General features: G+C 40.1%; 1 protein-coding gene across 1 annotated transcript in view; it reads left to right on the top strand.

Moving 5' to 3' along the window:
- Positions 1-11,484: 11,484 nt before the first annotated feature.
- Positions 11,485-24,197, top strand: part of RARB (retinoic acid receptor beta) — a 694,360-nt gene continuing 681,647 nt past the window's right edge. The window contains exon 1 of the mRNA XM_070239010.1: positions 11,485-11,613. The gene's annotated coding sequence lies outside the window, so the exon portion shown is untranslated. The remainder of the gene's footprint in view (positions 11,614-24,197) is intronic.

Here is a 24,197-nt window from a genome sequence, read left to right as displayed (position 1 = left end):
ATTTTGTTATGCAAATTGTTCTAGCTTTGGCCATTGGGAGCTCTTTTAGCTAGTTTCTGTGTCCCTTTGACATATCCCCAACCCTGTGGGCTTTTTTCTTTTCTAGCACTTCCTTAATTTCTAGTACTATAAGATACCCCCGGCTCATATTCTATATTTTCTGCCTTAATCCTAGAATGGTTCATTTCTCCAAGGAGCCCTGGTTCTGTTTATTGGAGAATAGAATTAGAAACCAAGATTTGGGTGCTAGTGTTCTCATTGCTACTGGGGTATCTTTGCTTCCAGGCCCACTCAGCTGATAAAGCAGGAAGATATACGTGTGTATACTAACTAGTGTATATTAACATTTCTATATATATTTCTATATGTAGCCATCTGTATATACGTTAAGCTGAATTTGAGTTTATACTGATGTCTCCAACTCTAATCCATTACTTCATGAATCATTCAAGCCTCCTCTCCTTGCTTATCTGTAACCTCCCACTCCAACAGAGAGAAAATTGGTTGTCACGATCTGCCATCTATTGGCTTTAATTGTTTAATCCAGTATTCATGCTAGCAGTGTCAGAATTGTTAACCTGTACCCCATTAATATGTTTTTGAAACTTGATACAGATGTTAAGTGGACTTCTTAGAAGAACATACAGAATTCAAAAAGTAATAATAATATATATCTGAATCTTACATGTCTGTATTTTTTTTTTTGTTCCTATTTGGGATACTTTGGGGGTAGGAAGATAGTAAAGGTGTACAAGTTATCACCTCTCTCATTAATAAGGATGTTTAATTTCTGATAAAAATAATGAACTACAGGTTAACATTTCATTTAATAGCATACAATAAAAATTGATCGTTATTACTTCCAAATCCCTAGAGAGAAAGAGGGGGGAAATACTCAATCCTTTTAATGAAGAAGAGCAGTTTTAAAAATTAAAACAAGATTTAAATACTGAAACTGTCTTTGTAACAAATTAATATATAAAATTTCAATTAAAATTGCCAAAGGATTTTTTTTGGCAATTTACAGCTATAATTTTAACGTTCATCTAAAAGAAAAACTCATTAAAACTGTGAATGTAAAGATAAAATATATATCATTTTGAAATATGCCAATTATGAAGGAGTGCCACCTTCAACCATGTAAGAGTTTATACAATCTGGGATTCTAAATCCACAGTGAGCAGGGAGGGCCATCTTTTTCTCGTCTTTGTGGTAACAGTCATCATACAGAACATAAACTGAAGATGACCTTCCTTCACTCTAATTTAAGCAAAGGCGTATGACTTAATCATAGCTTTATGTAAAAATCAAGATAATTGTCATTGTGGATATACATGTTGCAATATATATATATATATATATATATATATATAGTTTAGAATCACTAGAGATTTGTGGTGGAATCTTATTCCATTTTAAAATCCAAACAGAAAAGTGTTTATAACTTAGAAGTGATTCTAACATTAAAACAGAATTTACTGCTGAGACCCTTTAAATTAGTGAATACCTTAAGTGTGTTTATGTGTTGGTTTTACAAATTATTAAATACTTCACAAAGAGACTTAATTTGGTTGTAGGCAGATGTCTGGGAAGCAGAGAAGAAAAAAAGGAAAAAGATACTTAAAGTTGAAGGATTTGAATATGGTCTTATAAAACTAAAGTTAAATCACCTCTGTATTGTAATAGAAACCAGTTACATAATGGGTATGTAATTTGTAGAAATTTGACAGACGAATATTTTCAGATACCTCTTTTTGTATTAATCGAAATTAATTTCACCCTTTTCTTAAAAGCTAAAAAGAATAGACTAAGAACTTTTTTTAAAAGATTTTATTTATTTTCCTTTTTCTCCCGAAAGCCCCCTGTACATAGTTGTATATTCTTTGTTGTGGGTCCTTCTAGTTGTGGCATGTGGGACGCTGCCTCAGTGTGGTTTGATGAGCAGTGCTATGTCTGTGCCCAGGATTTGAACCAACGAAACACTGGGCTGCCTGCAGTGGAGCGCGTGAACTTAACCACTCTGCCACGGGGCCAGCCCCAGACTAAGAACTTTTTTTGTGCTAACTAAATCTTGGGATGTTTTACACATATACATACACAATTTTAATATGCGGCAGTACCTCCACTTTGGGATATTATGTATATATTTTTTAATTGAGCTTAATAATTTATGTATAGTTGTAATGTGAGTTTACATTTGAAAATTTGTATTACATCTTTTATCTTTGTAAATTTGTGTTATATCTTGTATTTTCACTTTTTAACATGTTGTGGAATATTTGTTCTCAATCTGTCCAAAACTTTCATGAACACTATTATTATACACTTTAAAGTCAATCAGATTTTCTCAGTGTAAATGATTGCCTGAAAGTATATCTGATTAATTATTTTCTGAAAAATTATAGTTTTATCATCTTCAAACTTCCTCCATCATCATTGTGTTTGCTATTCCCTCCGACTAAGACAGCGCTACTCAAAGTATGATCCGTGGACCAGCAGCATCAGCATCATCTGGTACTTTTAGGGAAATGCAAACTATTAGGACTTACCCTAAATCTACTGTATCAGAGACTCTGGGGTGGGGCCCATGTGTTTGTATTTTAACAAACTTTCCAGGCAATTTTGACACATGTTAAAGCTTGAGAAACACTGGCTTTTTCTGTATCTAGCTCTTTCCCAAACTTCATGTCCCAGCATAAATGTCACCCCCTCAGAGAAGTCATCCCTGACAACCTTATCTAAAGTATAGTCATCTCAATAATTTCTCTTTTTTTACTTGGTAGTTTTAAAATTTTGAAATAATTTTAGATTTACAGAAAAGTTGTCATAGTACAAAACAATTCTTTATACACTCAGATTCTCCATAGTTAATATTTCACTACTTTTTTTTTATCATTTTACATAAACACACACACATATACATATACTCATATCAACATTCGAGAGTAAGATGCACTATCCCTAAATGCTGAGCATGTATTTCCTAAAGCAAGGACAATCTCTTTCATAACTACAGTACAATTATCAAAATCAAGAAATTAACATTGATATCACTATTTAATCAATAGGCCTAATTACTTCATCACTTGTTTAACATCCTATAAAGCAAAAAGAAAAAAATCTAGTTCCAAATAAATATTATGCCCTCAGTTTTGATTGATAGTTAATATAAGGATAGCCAGGAAAAAAAAATTACTTCTTTATTAGATATAACAAAAATTTAGTATTTCACAGCATTTCTGAGGGTCGAGAATCTGGGGTAGACAGGTAGGACTGGCTCAGGCTGCAGCCAAAGCCACGGTCATCTCAAAAGGGCCGGGGCTGGAGACCCCATTTCCAAGTTTAGTCAGGTGGTTGTAGCCAGGCCTCACTTCCTCACTGTCTGTCAGCCAGAGGCCTCTGCTCCTCAGCACATGGGGCTCTCCAAAAGGCTGCTCATGACACAGCAACTCACTTCTACCACGGAGAGGAAGAAAGGGAGCCCAAGACGGAAACCACAGCATTTTATAACCTAATCATGGAAGTGACATACTGTGTGCCAACTATCACTACCATCTAACTTTAGAATATTTTCATCACTCAGAAAAAGAAACCTTGGAAAACTTTTGCTCTGTGAAAGACACTGTCAAGAGAGTAAAAAGACAAGCCACAGACCGGAAGGAAACATTTCCAAAAGATATACCTGATATTCAAAATATGGAGAACTCTTAAAACTCAAGGATAAGAAACCAAACAACCTGATTAAAAAGTGGGCAAAAGACCTGAACAGACATCTCACCAAAGAAGATATACAGATGACAAATAAGTATGTGAAAAGATGCTATACGCCTTACATCATCAGGGAAATGCAAATTAAAACAATGGGATACCACTACACACTTATCAGAATGTCCAAAATCCAGAACCCTGACAGCACCAAATCTGGGTGAGGATGTGGAGCAAAAGGGGGTCTCATTCACTGCTGGTGGGAATGCAAGGTGGTACAGCCACTTAAGAGGACAGTTTGGCAGTTTCTTACAAAACGAAACATACTCTTAAGATATGATCCAACAATCTTGCTACTTGGTATTTACCCAAAGGAGATGAAAACATAGTCCATACAAAAACCTGTACTGGACATTTATAGCAGTTTTTTTCATAATTGTCACAACTTGGAAGCAATCAAGATGTCCCTCAGTAGGTGAATGGATAAGTAAACTGTGTTTCATCCAGACAACGGCATATTAATCAGAGCTAAAAAGAAATGAACTATCAAGCCATAAAAAGACACGGAGGAACCTTAAATGCATATTACTAAATGAAAGAAGCCAATCTGAAAAGGCTTTATATTGTATGATTCTAACTATATGACATCCTGGAAAAGGTAAAATTATGGAGAAAATGAAAGGACTGATGGTTGCCAGAGGTTAGAGGGGTGAGAGGGAGCATAAAAGATTTTTAGGGCAGTGAAACTGCTCTGTATCATACCATAATGACGGATACATGTCATTATACATTTGCCCAAACCCAGAGAACGTACACCAGTCAGAAGGTAATGAACCTCAATGTAAAATATGGACTTTGAGTGACAATAACGTGTCAGTGTAGGGTCATCAATTGTAACAAATGTACTACTCTGTTGGGGGATTTTGATAGTTGGGGAGGCTGTGCATATGTGGGGGCAAGAGGTATATGGGAAATCTCTGTAGCTTTTGCTCAATTTTGCTGTGAGCCTAAAATTGCTCTAAAAAATAGTCTATTTAAAAAAAAGAAAAGAAAAAGAAATCCTGTACCTATTAGCAATCACTCACCAGTCACTCTCTGTGACCAGCAGTCACTGGTAACCAATAATTTACTTTCAGTCTTCCTGTATTTGTCTTTTCTGGGCCTTTCACATAAACTGAACTGTACAGTATGAGCCCTTGGTATCTTTTTTGGTTAATTTAGCATAATGTTTTGAAAGTTCATCCGTGTTATAGCATGTATTACTAGTTTATTTCCTTTCATGGCTGTATATTGTTTTATTGTATGGAAATACTACATTTTGTTGATCCATTCCTCAGTTTATGGACATTTGGATTTGTTTCCACTTTTTTGCTATTATGAATAATGCTTCCCAAAAAACTCATGTACACATGTTTGTGTGAGCATATGTTTTGTGTTCTCTTGGGTACCTATCTGGGGATGGAATTGCTGACTCATTTGGTAACTCAGTGTTAACATTTTAAGGAACTTTCAAACTGTTTTTCACAGTGGATGCACCATTGTACGTCCTCATCAACAGTACCTGAGGCTTCCAGTTTCTCCACATCCTCATCAACACTTGCTGTTGTCCGTCTTTTAAAAGTTCTTTTTATAGTCATCCTAGTGGATGTTAAAGTGGTATCTCATTGTGGTTTTGATTTGCATTTCCCTGATGACTAATGACATTGAGCATCTTTTTATGTTTTTATTGGCCATTTGCATATCTTCTTTGGAAAAACATCTACTGAAATCTTTTGCCAATTTTTAAATTTGATTATTCATCTTTTTTCTGTTGCGTTGTAAGAGTTATTTATATCTTCTAGATACAAAACCTTATCAGAAAAATGATTGAAAATATTGTTTCTCGTTCTATGGGTTATCTTTTCAATTTTTGATAGTGTCCTTTGATGCTTGAAAGTATTCAGTTTTGACGAAGTCCAATTTATCCGTTTATTCTTTTGTCACCTGTGCTTTTAATATCATATTTAAGAAACCATTGCTCAATCAAAAGTGAAAAATATTTACTTCTGAGTTTTCTTCTAAACAGCTTTATGGTTTTAGCACTTATATTTAGATCTTTGATCCATTTTGAGTTAAATTTTGTATACGGTGTGTGTTAGGGGTCTAACCTCATTCTTTTGCATGTGGATATCCAGTTGTACAATTTGTTGAAAAAATTATTCTTTCCTCATTGAGTGGTCTTGGCACTCTTGTCAAAAATCAATTGACCATAAATGTACGGATTTATTTCTGGACTCTGTTTTCCAATACATTAATCCAGATGTCTAGCCTTATGCTGGCACTACATAGCCTTGACTATTGTAGCTTTGTAATATAGCTTTGAAATAGGGAAATGGGAGTCCCCTAACTTGTTCTTCTCGTTCAAGATTGTGTTGACTATTCTGGGTCCCTTGCATTTCCAGATTAATTTTAGGATCAGCTTGTCAATTTTGGCAAAAAAAGGCAGCTGGGATGTCTGTACTCTAAACCACAGAACCATATTTAAGATTATTTAGTACCATAGAAAAATGCCTACAATCTGACTGTGTTCCATGAATATAAGATTGTATTACACTCAGATATGCATGGGCATGAATTAAAAGTTAAAGTAAAATGACTGTTATTAGGAAGATGGGATTATGCAGTGTCTTCCTTTTCCTTCCATAATTTTTTAATGTTTTAATGCTATTTTATAAGAAGTAAAACACACTTGAAGTTTTTGAGGGAAGGATTTATTTCTGAACTCCTTATAGCGCCTGGCATATTGCATTGCCCATGGTAGGCACTTAGCAAATATTTCTTGGAATGAGTTTTGTATTGCTCATTTGCAGATGAAAAAAATGAGTTAATTTGTATTGCATGTAGCTCAAAGTTGCTCTTTCAAAACAACTATTCAATCCAGCTAAATTAAACAAAAAAAGGAAATTTTTGCATACAAATTTCCATGTGTCAATTATATTAGAGGCATAGTAGACCCTTCATAAATACTGATTTTTTCAGTAGATTCTCATTTTCCCTCATCACTATTATTGATTCCCTGAAAACTGAGCCTTTAAAAAAATTGTTTGAAATGTCAGGAAAGATTTTTTTTCAAGTGGACAATGTGAGCTAGATCTTAGGATTTCCTTTCAAAAAAAATTCTAATCTTTGGGAGATTAGTAACTGAACCTCTTTGTGAGATGTTGAAGTCTAAGGGTCTGGTCAATGAATAAACTTTGGCGACCTAAATTATTCTTGGAAAGCTTTTCTTGGATAATAATATGACACTAATTGACACCCTAAAAACTTATATCAATGGAGGAGAAGGGTAATTGTGGGTTGCTCACAGGTAGTGGACTGATCTTCCCATCCTTAAGGAAAGCAGGTAAGGGTTACTGGGGAAGTGAGACAGAAGAGGAAAACAGCTATCTTCATGACATTCTAGTCATACCACAAACCACTCCACTTTCACTTCCATGATTGATGATGCGACTGAAAACCCTCCATGGGATGACTATGCTTTCTTGAATCTCAAAGTGTAGACCATTCATTATGCTGTATTTTTCTATTCTGACCTGATATTGATGCCCACTGTGTTTAAGGAATAATATTTATCACACTGTGTTTCAGCACAGCACATACTGTGTATCTTATCTTAGAGTCATGGTCCAAGTGGGAAATGGAGCAAGTGAGGTCTGCGAATAGAATCAGACTAGAAGGCAAGTTACGGAGCTCCAGAGAGGAAGGAGGAAGAGAGAGAAAACTTGAGTTGAACCCTCCTGCTGGGACCATGCAGAGCATTCCAAATGCTGGTGAAAACTAACAGTGGGCTCCTGCCATCTGCATGGTGGCAAAATGACAGTGTCTGCAAAACCAGATCTTCCCAGCTTCAAAATTATCCTCTGAATCAGTTCCAACTGATAGTCATAACAATTTCCCCAAGTGTTGAACCCACGTACATATAACCAGAGCCAAACATTCTAACCAAAATAAAAACAAACTATTTTTATAGATATTTTAAAGGAAATTACAAATGAAAAGGAGAGGAAACCATCCTGTGCATATTTCTAAGCTAGTGCTTTTCCTTAAAAGAAAGCAACAGAATTAGACCTACACATGGTGTTTAACCGTATATAATCATATTATAGCTTTTCCTTTGTGCCTTGCCTGGTCAATATTTCCAACAATTCAGGGCATATGATAATCAGGCACGACGTGTCTTCTGGCAGTGGACGAACTCTGCCCGGCCACAGCCACGCCCGTAAACACTAGCATGGAGCCTCACCTAAGGTAGAGGAAGTTACTTGAGGACACATTATGGGAGGCAGCCAGGAGAAGGAAGCAATTCCAAATATAACCAATTTATTGTACAAACTGAAGTGTAAACATGAAACTATTACATTTTTCTCAAACCACTGGTTCCATGCGCATACGTCAAATCTCTCTTCCTCACCAGAGAGAAAACCCCTTAACAAGATCTTGAACAGGTTCCACAACTTCTGGCTCGCTTTCCATTATTCACTGTCACTTACTGAAAATCCATCAAGTTTAAATTTCCAGTTTTATCTCCAGTTCAGAGCTCTCTCTTTCTGATCACAGGCCAGTCTAGGGTCTAAGGAGCCTTCACTGGGAGGGGGCATGGCTTGTGCTTATTTCTCTTCTTAAGGCAGCACCCAGGATTTGAGGAGAGCCAATGATTGGTTTTGGGATCTCTCTTTTCCTTTCATTTTTCAAGGTGTAATCCCTTCTCTGGTCTTAAGGGCTTGGAGGGGGAGAGGAAGGGCAAATTCTCAACATCTAACTGCCTTATGTGGGTTGTCACAGCTTCTCTGGCTAAGATGGGCTGGTCATCCATACGTTCTCAGGCTGAGCATTCAAATGATGGCTTTCACAGGCAGCAGTGTTAAGACGACACTGCAAGTCGACCTACAGCTCAGCTCCCTGACATGACTTGAGGTTGTTCCAGTCTCCTCACTGCCCTCCCCCACCACCCAACCCCACGGAACATCCCATAGCTGCTTGCTGCTGAGCTTCTCTTTCCCACGGTTGACCCTTTTTGGTAGGATTTCAGCCACTCAGCTCCTGCCTGGTGCCCAAATGGGAAACTCAGATATTGAAGCATATGAAGTCATCGCTCAGCTCAGATACTCTCAAATCCTTTTTACTATTTCCGTATGGCATCCCATCTCCTCCACATTTCTGAGTTCCATTGCTTTCTACAGCTAGCAACCTTGACTTTTCTTTGAGGGACTGCCCTCAAGCTACTGAAGCCTACCAAAGTGCCAAGGAGTTTATTTCCCCTGGGAGCTTGTTAACCAATAAACTGTCCAGCAAAGGAATATGAATGCCCAGCTCTCTTAACTCAGTTTAGGACAATTTGGAGGCTTAAACTCCAGAGCTTTCCTGCAGAGTCAGGCCAAGTCCTGCTCATTGTGGAACTTTGGGGACCTTGTTTGGCTTCCTCCTCTTTCCTATTCTGCTCTATCCTATTCCCTTAGTGGTTTCCCCTGGGAGCACTTTCTTAATAAATCACTTGCACATAAACCCTCCCTCAGGGCCTGCTCCTTGGGAACCTGACCTAAGAAATCTATCCTTGACATGCAGTTGGATAAGAATGGAGCTCTGCCACCATTGCCCCTGTGATAGTTAATTTTATGTGTCAACTACACTGAATCACTAGATGCCCAGATTTCTGGTTAAAAACTATTTCTAGGTGTGTCTGTGAAGGTGCTTCTGGAAGCGATTAACATTGAATTTATCAAATTAGAATCAATCGAATTAGAATAGGTGGACTGAGCAGAGCACATGGCCTTCCCCAGCATGAGTGGCATCATTCCATACCTTGAGAGCCTGACTAGGACAAAAAGGTGGAGGAACAGAGAACTCACTCTCTCTCTGCCTAACTGCTTGAGTCGGGACATCAACATCCTGCCTTCAGTGTCCCTAGTTCTCAGAACTTCAGACTCTGACTAGAATCTACACCATCAGTTCTCCAGCTCTCAGGCCTTCGAACTACATTACTGGCTTTCCCAGGTCTCCAGGTTGGAGATGGGAGATGGTGGGACTTAGCCTCCATAATCATGTGAGTCAATACCTTACAATAAATCTCTTTCTATATATCTATGTCTCTATATATCTCCTATTGGTTCTGTGTCTCTGGAGAACCCTGACTTCATACACATCCCACCTTTACTCCGCCATCTCTTTCCAATTTTCTTTTTGATTAACTTCTAAGGCCTGAGTAGCAGTAATGTTTCTTTCCTTCCTTCTTGCCTCCCTCCCTTTTTCCCTTCCATCCTTCCTTCATTCCCCCCTCCCTTCCTTCCTCTTCTCCTCCCTTTCTTCCTTTCTTTTCTACCTTGATTCTTTCTTTGTCCTTCCTATGCTATCTCCCAACTAGAATAAACCCTGTGATGCCAGATTTCTAGTCCTTTCTCTCACAGCATTCATGAAAAAGGAACACGAAGGGGGTAGAGAAGAGGTTTCTTGAAGGCCCACTTGCTCTGGATACCATTGATGAGGCTTCCTTGAGGACCTGAAATTCTAGCTTCCACATCTACCCAAAAGAAGAGTTCAAAGCCAGAATCAATTTCTGGAGCTAGCAGTAGAAGCCAAAGCAGGCCCCTCATGAACTCCCCCTGGCAAACAATCATCATTTCCTCCAGTGCTGAATAATGCCTGAAGCTCTGGAAAGCAGTGTAGAAAGAAGGGTGTGGGACTCACTACCAAGAAAATGGTAAAATGACTGAATGACTAACTTGTTTGGTTTTTAGAGTTTGAGCCAAGTGATGCCTCAGGAAGTTGAAACAAGAAACCTGGACAACAGCGGGATAATTAAAATGGCTACATTGGCAGGAGATGGTTCCCCCTGTCTCTGATACATAGCATTTATGAATGAAAGTGCTCAGCATCCCAGTGGCTCTCCTTTTGAACCAGCTCATCCATTACTGGGGTAATGATTTTCCGTCTGGGCAACAGCAAAGCCAAAGGCCTATTACACAGGCAACATAAAGTTAAAAAGACATTATGAATAAAACGTTGGCTCTTCCTGGCTTTTGCCAACTCTTCTCCAGAGAAGATTGCCTGATGCCGACACGTGTTTATTACACTTAATAATGTTTACATAATTCTTCCTTGAGCTCATTGGAGCTGTCAGATCAGAAGTAAATGTGTTCCCTCCTCTGTTTATCTCTAAAGACTTCGCAGTCAATAAAGCAAGATGAATGACGTCCAGGGCGCAGACAACTGTACTCTCTGGCTTTGCAAACACTGCCAAGTTAAACCCGCGGCCCGGGTGGGCTCCTGGGTATTAGAACTGCATCTGAGCAGCCCCTGAGTTCTCAAGTAAAAGAGCAGTCTTTCTCCAACTTTAATGAGCTTCGAATTACCCCAGGAGCCTGTTAAAGTACTCATTTCTAGGCCTCATCCCGAGATTCTGATTCATTTGATCTGCAGTGGGGTCCAGAAATTTGCATTTGTAGCAAGCTCTCAGGTGATGCTGCTGCTGCAGGTGCATGGACCATACTCGCCCTGTTCTAGAGGTCATTTCCAATAGTCTCGTTTGTTGAGGGGGTACGTCTTGACAATTTGGGGGATCCTGGCCTACGGGATGCATCAGCAGCAGCGGTGATGGTAGCAGTGGTAGCAGCAGGGGAAGCAGCAGGAGCAGCAGCCGCCACCGCCGCCGCCGTTGCTGCACCGCGCGCGCAAACCGCGCTAGGTCCACCCGGCTCCGCGAGGTTGTCTGCCTGCGTGGAGGGGCGGGGCTTGGCGCCTGAGGGAGGGGCTTGGCGCCCGGGGGCGGGGCCCAGCGAGCAGGACTCGGGCTGTCTGCTCTCGGCGGCGGCGGCACCGGCTGAGGGCACAGCCAGCGGGCGGCGCGCCGCGGACTCCCAGGCAGCCCGCCGAAAGGTAAATCCAGGAGAGCGCGCTGGCGGGTCTTCCTGCCTGCCGGGCAGCTGCTGTTCAAGTCCCGGAGCGTCCCCGGCGCCCCAAGCTGCGTCTGGGCGCCCAGGTCATTTGCACAGCATCCAGGGACCGGCTGCTGAGCTAGGGTTTTGTGTACCGCGGCGGGGCCCCGGGCGGGGGTTCGGGGGTCTGCAGCGGAAGCCTGCGGACATCCCAGGACATCTGGACTCTGAGACAACTTTGCGCAGCGGTCCTCTTCCAAGTTTCCTTTATTGCTATTGTCTTAACGCCTCCCGTCTGACAGTCTCCCCGGACTCCAGCTTTGTTCTCATCAGGCCAAACCCGCGGTCCCCTAGGGCGTGAACCTGGGAGTCGCTGGCGAGTTGCACCTGCCAGCCGCATCCGCTCAGCCTTCCTTTGCGTTCCTGCCAGGTCCAGCGCGGTCCTGTGCACAGTACGGTTGGGCCCCGCGAAACCCGGAGCCCACGGGGCCAGAGGTCCTCGCCCCATTCCCCAGTGTGGTCTGGGATTGGGACTAGGGCGTCAAACCTCTGGGATGCGCGTGATTTGCGGCCGGTGAAAGGACGAGAAAAAGTTTAGAACCTCGGCTGGGGCTAGGGAGCCGATCTCGCCGGGCTGCACATGGCAGGAGTTGGAGAGAGTGCTGGGGGCTTGGCGCCGGGCAGGGGGACTCGGACAGAGACAGAACCCTAGAGCCAGAGGTTCCAAGCCTGGACTGTCAGCGGAGATGGGGTGCTTGTTGTGTGCGCGCGTTTGCAGGAAAGGCTGTGAGTGATTGCCGAGAAGATGGGCGAAAAAGAGAGAGATACTAGGGATATATGTAATTGCGGTGTACTCCGTGTGCACTCCCCGCCCCCCCCCCCCCGATATTTTAGAACTATGCACTCAGGATGCCTTTTTGTACCCGAACCCCCGGAGGTGGAGGCGGAGATGGGGGGAGGGATAAGTTCTACCCAGAGTTAGAGCTGGCTTTGAAAGCGAACAGGTGACAGAAGACTTTGTAGTGTGTCTGTGTGTGTGTTTGTGTGTGTGAGCAGCGGCGAGGGATGCTGGACCGCCCGCCGAGCCTCCACGCGCCCCCCGCCACCCCCCCGGCCGCTTCCAGCTCGCGACAGCGGTGTGAGTTTCCCTGCCACTCCCCGCCTGAGGCTGGCAGGCGCGAGGCGAAGTGATGGTCGCGGAGTGGAGCAGACAAAAGGGTGCACTTGGACAACGCTCTGAAGGCGAGGTGGCCTCTGTGTGTGTGTGTGTAGAGGATTCCTTTCCTGCCAGCTAGGGAGAAAATACTGCTAGCAGAGGGATGAGGTAGGAGCAGGAGAAGAAACAGAACGGGAGGAAGATGAGAGCAGAGATTTAAAAGCATCTTGCCTGATTGGCTGTAAAATTCTAAGTTAATTTTAAAAAGAGATGGGGGGGATTCTGCAGCTAACATTTTAGAGGATGGGGGCTCAGTAAGTTTAATAAATAAAGGTATTTTAGTGAGCGATGTTAAAGTAAGTCTGAAATCTTCGCCGAAGTTTATTGCTGGTTTTAGATAATCTCCTTTGACACGTCCTTCCAGCACCTACTCTGGAAGCACCTTTTGACTGTCAGAAAGAAGTAAAAGCCATATATACACAAATAAAATGCAGCTAAAATGAAGTTTAAATGAAGCTTTGAGCAGGGTTAAATGGCTTGTGTAACTGCTGAATGTTGCTAAGTACTGTCAGCGCTATCAAATAGCCAGACAAAAATAAAGGAAAAAATAATTGTAACAAGAAAATGAAGGCTTTACAAGAACTTCAGTAATGAACACATAACAATTGATGGTATGATGCAGTAATTATTTTCGTATTTACGCCATTAACGATTGTAATTTAACGTTAATGTCCTGGTATTTTATTCCTTCTCATTTGCAGACAAAAGCACATCTGAGACACCATCAGGGAGTAATTTGGTAATATAAAGTCATGAATAGAAAACACTAAACCATGCTCAGAACTCTGACAACATAAAGTGTGAAACAAAATAACCTCATTTGCTGTTTATTATCTGTCTTTATAATTCTGTTTACTATCATTTGCATAAATGAATAGCTAAACTGTATAGTATTTCCCTTTTGTGGAAAAAAAAATACTTGATGCTTATACTGGTGAGGAAACTAGTAGGTAATCCTTACACTAAGCATGAAAAAGATTTTTAAAAAAAACTTTCTGGGATTAGAAGCCGTCTGGAAATAATCAGAATGCAAATTCAGCCTACTTTAGGCATCCTTATTTTATTTAACTTGGTTCAAGTAGTTTTTAACAATACGTATGTAATTAGTTGATGAGCAGACTTTAAACTTGTTTTCTAATCTTAGCCAAATCAAACCAAACGAAAGTACTCTACCTTACATCATGAAGCAATTTTGCTAACCTGAAAAACTCTTTGTTTCTATCTAGACTTTCAAAGGGTAAATTTTCTGAAATTGAAAAGGAAGGAGTTTATTGGAGAAAGCTGAAAACAAAATTCTTTCAGCAGAAACTTGTTATTAACATTTTAAGAGAAACATCAGAGTTCACACGTTATAAAACTATTGTGAATTATTTTGACCTTAGGATCTTTGCTAGAACTGCCTTACTCATACAATAAAGGGAACAACTAATAACTGTATTAAAAGGGATCTGAAGTAACATGCCAGCAAAACAGCTGAGCAAAATGTGTAGTGGTTGGGAGGAATCAGTCAATCACATGAATGTTTAAAAAAATCTATTTATTCTTGCCAGGCACACAGAATATCACAATGATTGAATGCACCTTTTCCGGTTCATACAAATATACTGGTCTAGTGTGGAACAGCACAATGAAATCAGTATTACCTGAGAATGGATTCCATGTGGGGAATAAGGACCTTGTACGTATTTTAAGGGTAGGGGGAGAAAAGAAGAAGTGACAGGCAAGCTGTTCATTATAGTGAAGATTGTGTAAGATTAGGACAAGTTCTTATAGTTTTGCAAGTTACAAACTTGAGAAATGCAACCATGTGAACAAAGTAGATTTTGAATGCAGGTTTAATTGTTATATTCACCCTTAAAGAAAGTCACTAGTTCTCTGTGTTATCACTTTTATAGTCCAAATATTTCAAAGACTGCCCAATTTCTCTGTATTTCTATTGTTCTTTATATCATTGTTCTGTAGAGATGTTCTGCGTTTTTTCTTGTTTTAAAGGCTAAAATCTGACTTTTGCTAGTTCATTTATTTCTGCGACATACATTTACCAAGTACCTATTATTAACTACCAGATATTGTACTAGGTGCTAGAGATTCAAGGATGAGTTAGACTCAGTCCCTGTATTTAGAAAGTGAGGGAGACAGTTATGTGGATAAATAAATATAATAATATGTAAGAAGTAGTAGTCTATCCTAGGGATCTGGAATGGGATAGACTGGGCTCAACTTTCAGCTTTACCTCTTACTAGTTTTGAGACCTTGATCAAGTTTCTTAACTTCTCTGAGCCTCAGTTTTCTTATCTGGTAAATGAGGGAAGTAATCTCTCTCTGGATCACAGAGTTGGGAAGACTACATGTCAACATATTTTAACATCTTCCATCTTAGAAACCCTGGATCCCGTAATTCTCAGCATCCCTCACTTCATTTCTCTGTTCCACGTCACTGTCAAATTTCTGGTGAGGCTTGTCTGTATATGCTATCTTCACTTCCTCTCTCTTGTACTATCCATCCTACTTCAATGTGGCTTCTGTCTCCACCTCTTATGGAAACAACTTCTTTTGAGATCATCGGCGACCCCTATATGGTTAGATCCAGTGAGCTACAATCTTACTCAACTTCTTGCAGCATTTGAAAGAGTTGAATGGTCCCTTTTCCTCATAAGTCATCTTCTCTTGGCATCAGTGACTTCAGTGGCTTCTGTGACACTGTAGATCTCAAGTTTTCCTCATTAGGCTTTTATTATTTCTTATCTGGCTCCTCCTTCATTACTCTATCTCTAAATGAAGGTTGGATCTTTCCAACCTTGGGTCTCCATCCTTGGCCCTCTCATATCTCCTTCTCTGCCCCCCGACCCCCTACTCCTGCCTTCCCCCTCTCTCCTTAAGTAATTTTTTCCATTCTCATGGTTTTAAATTTTATCTCAATTTATGTCTCCAGTCCACACCCGGCCTCTGAGCTACAGAAACACCTATTCAACTGTCTCCTTAACTTCCCCACTTGGATGTTTCATAAGCAACTATAACTTACATTAGAAATTAAAGTCTATTTTACCAATGCCACCAACATACTAAATTTGTTCTCCCTTCAGTCTTTCTCATTTTGGGAAATGGCACTACCATACCGTACCCAATTGTGCAGAAACTTTACCTTTTACCACCAACATATTTCTTAATTCTTCATCATGTACTTTGTGTTCTGGGTGGGTGTTCACCTGATACACACAGGTAGGCCTGCCTGTTTTGGTGGTTTATAGTCTGCCTCTGTTCTGATTGGCCAGTGCTCTGTCCATACCAACTGATAAATATCTTTTACTGTTACCCCTGCTTGTCTCTATCTGCATCTGTCCATTTCCATTGCAATCCCCAGAATCCAGGCCCACATCACCTCTCACCTATTATTTTTGTTCAGATATGGTAGATTTGTTTGTAAATTATTAGTATCACTATTTAAAGCTAAACTGACTTGCATTTTACATATTATGTGAAATCCGTTTCACACAATTTAGTACTAGAAAGTTGGATATCAATAAAGAAAGGCATCTACCTTGCAAGATAGCCCACCAATTTAATACTAGGAGGATAGATACATTGTAAGGAGGAAGACTTTTATGGGTGGGGAAATAAGCTTGGTTGACTTCTACACTAAAACAACAGACTATGGAATTTCAGGTTGTCAACTCTTTGTCAAATTTGGAATACTATGCCTGCATTTAAATTTAGGAAAGTGAAGTCAGATACTAAGTTCTACCTCTAAAGATAGTAAGTTTAATCATAATCTTGAATGGCTCATTTTTTCTCTTGGCCGGCAGAGTATGTTTAATCAAAAAGCTAATCTAGAAATAGAATTAAGAGTGATTATCAAGCACATAAAATGTTGGAGTACAGATTTTTTGACAAATGGTAAAATGTAAGCGAAATAACTAGAGTGGGATGTATCATCATTGTCAACTCCAGAATTTTTTGCTATTCCTGTCTTCCACTCTTTTGCTAAGAGGCTGGTGTTCTTAGAAAAATGGGCATTCTTGAGTACACTTGACTTTGTGTTCACTGCATTTGTGAATTGCAAGATTTTATTTCAACAGGGTAGCGATGACGTCCGTGTAACCATGTAAACAAGACTCAAGTGCTCTCTCAGTGATGTTGTTGGAACTCAAAGATCAAGAAAAGTCTATGCTTCAATCTTCTACAGATAGAATCATTTTCAATCACAAAACAGGCACAGGAATGTAAGAATTGGTTCGGCTGTAAATGCACTTTTTATTCTCTGTTAGTCTTATGGGACTGAATCTGGCTTTTACCTTGGATTACATTGGGCTGTGGACTCGGTCTTCTAGTAATCTTCCTTTCTCCTTTTACCTCTCTTCCTTCTTCCTTCTCTTCCACTATTTAGTTCTTCCTTCCTCTTCTTCAGTTCTTCCTGTTTACTTCTTCACTTTCTCTTATTCCTTTCCCTTCTTTCTCCCCTTCTTCTGTCCCTCATACTTTTTATTGTCTTTCTTCAACCTTCTTGTATAAGCAGAAACAAACAAGACAGAAAAATCTACATGAGATTGTGCCCTGGCTGTTACCACCAGTATAGGATTTAATCTGCCACATTGCCCCTGCCTTATCTACTTGTGGTCTTTGCATCCATCACTTCAAACTTGTCTCAAGAACCATAAAATTCTCAGCTCAGTTTTCCCTATGTCAACAAATAGACATATAACAGGTGGGAGAAAAGGATAGGTAAATTTGCTTTGTGGATCCATACTACCGTGCTCTAGTATGACCTTTTCCCAATAGGTGGTCTTTACCACCAGGTGATAAAAGGTATCACGCATGCTTCCTGAGCTCAAATAGCATTTAGGAAGATGCATGTCCATCTTCACAGTGATGACGACAACTAAAATAATGATGATAAGTAATATTTATTGAATGCTTCCTATGTGCCAGATTCTGTGCTAAATGCCGATACATATTCTTTTATTTACTCCTCATTCCCAGTAGGCCCATATTATAGGTGAGGAAACAGACTAAGCAAGGTTAAATTACTTAAGCAAAGGATGCAGGACTGAAAGTATGGGAGGGCAACTCAGATCGTCTTAGCTGCTGTGCTCTATCCTGCTGAAGAGGCCCTTCCTCAGCAGGACCTGACTTCTATATCTATTGATCATTTGTATTGATAGTGAGCTGCAGGAATGCCCTGAAACCACAGTGTCTGGTTTAATATTCTTTTTTTTTGAGGAAGGTTATCCCTGAGCTAACTACTGCCAATCCTCCTCTTTTTGCTGAGGAAGACTGGCCCTGAGCTAACATCTATGCCCATCTTTCTCTACTTTATATGTGGGACGCCTACCACAGCATGGCTTTTGCCTAGCGGTGCCATGTCAGCACCCAGGATCCAAACCAGTGAACCCAGGGCCGCTGAGAAGCAGAACGTGCACACCTAACCGATGCACCACCGGGCCGGCCCCCAGTGTCTGGTTTAATGTGGACACACTAGGAAGAAACAATGGGTGGGGAGAATGACATTCATTGGTACCGTGGGCCCAAGTTGTGTTGGAGGTCAGTTGGGTAAATCTTAAGGTTAGATTCCTAGGAAAGCATGGTCAAGGCAGCTCATTGTAGTGTCTCTCTCCAGTGTAGTTACCGCAGAAGCCTGAAAGTAGTGGGATTTTCAGGGTGGGATGACCTAAGCATCATATGCTTTGAAGAGACTTAGGTGACTTAAGTGGTTCCCTGCTCTTCTTCCTCTCTCAAGGAAATACGCTTTTTAATTTTTGGATAAACATACCATAGTTTGTCTTTAGTGCGAGTGAATGGTATAAAACACTAGGTTTGAGCGGAGGAGAAATAAGGTGGCATTGTGTAGGTGAAATGAGCCTTGAGCAAGGAATGAGCAAAATGGACCCTCTTCTGTGAACTGAGGCAATTGCAATTGGGTAGTCTCTTTGATTCTGTGCAGAAGCAATGCCCCGTGATGCTATGCCTGTGGAAGGACTGGGAATAAAGGAGACAACAGTTGGCAGTTGGTTCTGAGTGTATTACAAGGGCCCCTGAAATGAATCCTGTGTTCTAACAAAGTTCATTCCAGAACCTAGTTTGAAATACGTGAGAGCACTGGCAGTCAAAAAACATGAGTATTCCAATAGCTTCCTGACTGGTGACCTTGTTTCTATTGTTGCCTCACATAGTAGCTAGATTAGCTTTATTCAAATGTTAATCAGAATGTAACACTTAACTGTGCAAGGGTCCTCCAGTGGCTTCCCCCCTCTCACTCTTAGTAAAAGCCTAAGACCTTCCAGTGGCCTAGGAGGCTCTTCATGACCTGGCTCCCTGTTATCCTTCTGACATCATCCATTGGCCTCTTTTGTTGAGTGAATGATGACTTTTGAGTGAACCAGAAAATAACCAAGGAGCTCAATAGTGTTTGTTGAATAAATAAAGGAGAGACTTACTGTTTTAATGGAGACACTGGAGAAATGAAGGTTAGAAATGAAAGGCATAAGACCAATTTCTATTGTGGATGAATAGGATAAAAGTAGTATATCAGAACTGCTAGATGCTGACCTAGAGTTTTCATCATTTATTTGTTCAGTCATTTAACAAGTATTTATTGAGAATGTACTATGTACCAGGCCTCAGTCTAAAGGCTGGATGTTCATCAATGAACAAGAAGGCAAAGTCACTGGCCCCTTGTGGCTGACATTCTATTAGGAGACATTTATTACAATAAAGTAGAAGAATAAAACTATAACTTCAGGTAGCAATGTATCCTATAAAAAAACTTTAGCATAGAGTTGGGGGAAGATAGGTTTAATTGCAGATCCCACACCTTCCTGGTTTTAAAAGCTGAGTAATGTGGTCATCTGTCCCCTCTCTCCTGTGCTGAAAATGGTACTGATCTCAGGAATGAGTACAGGTTAAACAGTCTTGCACTGAGTGAATATGTTGTCTTGTCTTCCTTAAGATTTTTCCACTAGTAGAATAAACTTACTTTTAAAATGTTATTTGAAAAACAAAGTTTGACAACAGAAGCTCCCATATTGATGGCTTCTGTGAATGTGCTCTGTATTTAATTTTAAAACTGTAGCAAATATTTCCCTGATACAACGGCAATTGTAGTATTCTTTTGATAATTTAATAAAGAAGTCAGACTTAGAGAAGAGAGCTTTTTCTTGCATCACACATCTATGCATTCAACATTATAGTTAAAAGAGATAATTCTGAAAAATTTAAATGGAAGAGGTTCAGTTTCCATGTGATTTATATATTACTTAATGTTCTCAGTGCACAATTCTGGCCCCTTTATTTTGTGGTTTGTGTTAATTTGTTACGTCAGTGATAGAAAATGAATACAGGCTCCAAATCAATATGATTGGCTTAGAAACATAAATGATTAATGACAAAGTCACACCAACAATGAAATACTGATTGCTGTGGATGAAGCATTCGGAGCCTTTCTGACACTACCCACGGGGGTCACTAGTGACCATGGGCATGTATTAGTTTTCTATTACTGCCTTAACAAATTAACACAAACTTGGTGGCTTAAAACATCACAAGTTTATTATCTCATAGTTTCTGTAGGTGAGAAGTCCAGGCAGACTTGGCTGGATACTCTGCTTGGATCTCACAGGCCAAAAATCATTGGCCAGCCTGAGTTTTTATCTGGAAGTTCTGGGAAAGAATTTGCTTCCAGGCTCATTCACGTTGTGGACAGAATTCAGTTCCATGTGTTTATAGGACGGAGGTCCCCATTTCTTTGCTGGCTGTCAGCTTGGGATCATTCTCAACTTCTAGAGGCATTCTTGGCTCGTGGACCCTTCCATCTTCAAAACCAGCAACAGTGGGTTGGATCCTTCTTGTGCTTCAAATCTCCCTGACTTCTTTTCCCACATCTCTTCTACCTTCAGCCAGAGAAAGTTCTCTGCTTCATAAGGGCTCATGTGATTAGATTGGACCCACCCAGATAATCCAGGATAATTTCCCTATTTTAAGGTCAACTGATCAGAAATCTTAATTACATCTGCAAAGTCTTTTTTGGCAAATAAGATAACATATTCACGGGAATGACATCAGAGAGTAAAAGATATGGGGGCCAAAATTTTGCCTACCACAGGGTCTATGAGATCCACCTTTGGGAATATCCTTGTCAACTGAGTCAGACTAGATGACATGACAACTAGATTGATTGAAAAACCTATAAACTTTGGTGAAGGAGAAAGTGGTTTTCTTTTAGTATATCCTGTAATAGAGCCACTGCAGATTAAAGACGCCTACAGTATTAAACAAAACGAAACTCAATTATTTAATTTTGCAAGACATGGCCTCCAAAAAGCAAGCTTAAATAAAGAAGAAAATTTTCATGTCCTGGGGTAGAACATTCAAATGCCTTCTGGGGTCAGGAATCAAGAAGGGAGGCAGCCAGGATGTGTGGCAATAGCCATCGGGATTAAGCACGTGAGAGAGGGTAGCCTTACTCAGCATCAGGTACTTGCTTTGCTCTGGAGCAATTTCAGCCTGGTAATGACAAATGTCTGACTTGAAATGAGGGTTTAGAAATCTGAGTTTTTGTGTGAATCTGGAAATCTGTGTGAAATCTCCAGAGTTTTTTGAAATGCTAACTAAATCAAAATTAAAAATAACAGGAGCACCAAAACTTAATATATTTGGGGAATAAATTTGGCTTGTGGACGGCCAGTTAGTGATTTATGGTTTTCCTCATACTAAGTAAAGTACATATTTGGGGAAAAAAGTGTTCAGTATGACAGAAAATACTCAATTTAGGAATTGGCATTGACAAAGACATTAAAGTGCTCCAACATAGAAAGACTAGGAAGTTTTTGGCTTCAGCTTCCAGATGTGACATTGTGGTCCACTTTTGTTACACTATGATAAAAAGAAAAAAAAAGCAAGGAAGATAATTAATGCTAAAATGCTGTTTCCCTAGTGTTTAACCTTGTGTGAGTATTTGGAATACTGCTTTTTCTTGGTTTATGCTCCTCAGGTTTGCATAAGCAAAGGGGATCAGGAAAGAGTGTGATGAATTATCCACTGAATTTGAAAGAATGTGAAGGCACAGTTTGGATAATTCAAATATGGATCCCAGTCTGCAGAAAATTACACTTGTCTTTAGAGATAGTGAGAATATCCTTTAAAAATACTGATTTAAAAGAGGAATTTCTTTTACACTGTGTCAAAGTGCATGAAGAGGCCCAGAAGATTTGTTCTACAGATTGAGTTTGAGGTTCATAAGGTTTTTGTAAATATCTCCAAGTGTGTTGGAGTAGGGGGCAATAGGATGGTGTAATAGTTGAGAGCAGAGTTCTACGAGTCCAACTAATTGGACTTTAAATTAGGGTTCTACCACTCACCAGATACGTGCAAGTTTGGCAGGATTATTTCACTTCTGAGACTAGTTTCCTCACCTCCAAAATGGGGTCATTAGCACCTAACTCAGAGGTGGTTGTGCAGATTAAATGGATGGAGGCATTGAAAGCACTTGCCTTCTTATTCCATGATTCTAGACTGGGGCACCCAGCCTTTTATCAATTGCCGTCAGTGCTCATGCTGTGGATTTAAAACTGCCTGGATAACTGTGTAACTGTGTAACTTCCTGGAAAGGACCAATGTTTATCTGTCCCTTATTAAATGAAGTGATGAGGCTGTAAAGGAATGGTATAGTTAGAATCTGAATCCTGGGTTGGTGCTTCATCTCTTCTGAGCCCATTGTTGCCTTAGTTGAGGTTGATGAGGGTTTCCTCTTTCCCAGAAATCCTCAGTATGGATGTTGCTGTGGTTTTAGAGCAATGCTTTTGCATTTGGTGCCTAAGGACCTGGATGCAAGTACTGCTTTTACGACATTCCAGCCAAGCCATATGAATATGGGAAATGCACACAAGTTCTCTGAGCTTTAGATTCCCTTTGTATGAAACAAAAGCCAAGTTCTCTAGCTCACCATGGGCTTGAAAGGATTCCTTGAGGCAGAGTGTATAAATACTCTTTATAGATTTGGAATCTAATGATTAGTATTTGCTACTATCCCTACTGGGCCATTTTCTTTGGTCTGGCATGAGTAAGAGGAAGGAACAATGTGAAGATGACATTCAGCACAGCCACTACCGAATCATTTAATAAATATTTATTGATATTTATCAATTTATCAGATATGCTAGGTGCGAGAAATAAAAGCAAAACAAACAGTGACACAGTGCCTTTCCTCTTGGAAGTCAGCTTCTAGCTAGGAAGATAAACACCATAATACACTGTGGTACACACACTGATTCAGGTTCCTGCAAAGTATTTTGGAGAGCAGTATGGCAGTGGTGTGGCGAGAGAATCCACGAAGATCTTAAATAGAAGCATCATGACGGTATTTTTTAGCTGGAGACCCAGTATCTGGGTGACGCTCTAAAAGACAAAGATAATCAACCAAACAAAAACAAATAGTTACCTATGTGCTTTCTTTCTTTTCTTTTCTTTTTTTTTTTGAGGAAGATTAGCCCTAAGCTAACTGCTGCCAATCCTCCTCTTTTTGCTGAGGAAGACTGGCCCTGAGCTAACATCCATGCCCATCTTCCTCTACTTTATATGTGGGACGCCTACCACAGCGTGGCTTGCCAAGTGGTGCCATGTCCGCACCTGGGATTCCAAACAGCGAACCCTGGGCCACCAAAGTGGAACGTGGGCACTTAACCGCTGTGCCGCCAAGCCAGCTCCCAACCCCCAACCATGTGCTTTCTTGAACTTTGGTTCTTGTACATGCAACTGAACAACTCCTTGGAAGTTTTTCTAATTTTTCCTCCTAAGATTATATTTCTAAAAATATTATGTAAGACTTTAAAATACAATTTGAAAAAATGGAATTTATCTGCCATAACTCTAGTGATAACATCAACATAGATTGTATATAAAAATGTGTACACAAACCCTGTTCTTCGGTCATGGCATGTGGCCATGTACTTGTAACTGGTCAGAATTGCTGCTTGGATGAGGGTTACCATAACCTTCTCAAACTGCTGCAGTGAATTAGAAAGTCCTCACTGAATTGAGGATATTCCAGAAGGTGTGTTGCAGTTCTCATGACTGTGAAATGCCATGTAGTATTTTAGTAAGGTCAAGCTTAGAGCTAGATTTCAAGGAAAAAAAGTTAAACCAAATTTATAATAACCCCGAAAATCAAAATTGAATGCTATTATTTCCATCTCATATTTTAGATGAGTAGAAAAATTAGACCAAGAGAAGACAATTACATAATTCTAATCTTAGTAGTCTTTTTTTATATAACGAAGAACAACTAAAAAATTGATTTATTATTATAGTGAAATCATTGGCAAACATTTTATAATTGTAAATAGGAGTTTTGTATCTATTAATGATAATGGAAATGCAGT

This window comes from Equus caballus, chromosome 16 (genome assembly GCF_041296265.1).
Source record: "Equus caballus isolate H_3958 breed thoroughbred chromosome 16, TB-T2T, whole genome shotgun sequence".
Lineage (NCBI taxonomy): Eukaryota > Metazoa > Chordata > Mammalia > Perissodactyla > Equidae > Equus > Equus caballus.
The sequence above is the reverse complement of the archived record's forward strand: the minus strand, read 5'-3'. Positions and strand labels throughout refer to the sequence as shown.